Source organism: Brassica oleracea, chromosome C1 (genome assembly GCF_000695525.1).
Source record: "Brassica oleracea var. oleracea cultivar TO1000 chromosome C1, BOL, whole genome shotgun sequence".
Classification (NCBI taxonomy): Eukaryota; Viridiplantae; Streptophyta; class Magnoliopsida; order Brassicales; family Brassicaceae; genus Brassica; species Brassica oleracea.
This window is the reverse complement of record NC_027748.1, coordinates 15,230,690-15,231,424: the sequence shown is the minus strand read 5'-3', so window position 1 is coordinate 15,231,424 and position 735 is coordinate 15,230,690.

Genomic DNA, 735 nt, shown 5'->3' with positions numbered 1-735 from the left:
TTCCTTGAGGTCGCCATTGAGAAAGGCTGACTTCACATCCATCTGGTACAATCGCCACTTCATCTGAGCCGCATAGGCAAGTATGGTTCGTATTGTATCATGTCTTGAGACAGGAGCAAACGTCTCAAGGTAGTAAACACCATACTCTTGAGAGAACCCTCTTGCAACTAGCCGCGCCTTGTGCTTGATGTGATTCCCGTTTGCATCGGTCTTGATCTTGTAGATCCACTTCACACTTATCACATTCTTCTTATTTGGCTTGTCCACTAGTTCCCACGTCTTGTTCTTCTCAATCATGGCTATCTCCTCATTCATCGCTTCTCTCTATTCCTTGGTACCACACGCTTCATCATAAGTGTATGGTTCTTCATTTGCATGAAGACAAACTTCTATAACTTGAGCCGCTTCATCAAGCTCTACTCTCGGTGCCCTTTCCATGATATCAACCATGGACCTGAACTTCCTTGGTGCCTCAGAAGCTTCTTCATCTCCACTACTAGTATCATGATCATCATGTTGAAAGAGAACAGGACTGAAAATACCTCCAAATTGTTCCTCAGGGCTGGATGTACCTTCGGTTTGTTCCTCAGGACTGGATGTAAATTCGGTTTGTTCCTCAGGCGAGTGAGAGTCTTTTCTAGACAACTTCAATTTCTTCCTTACTTCTTCTTGCCTTTTCCAATCCCACTTCTTGCTTTCTTCAAACTCGACATCTCTTGATACTTCAATCTTCTC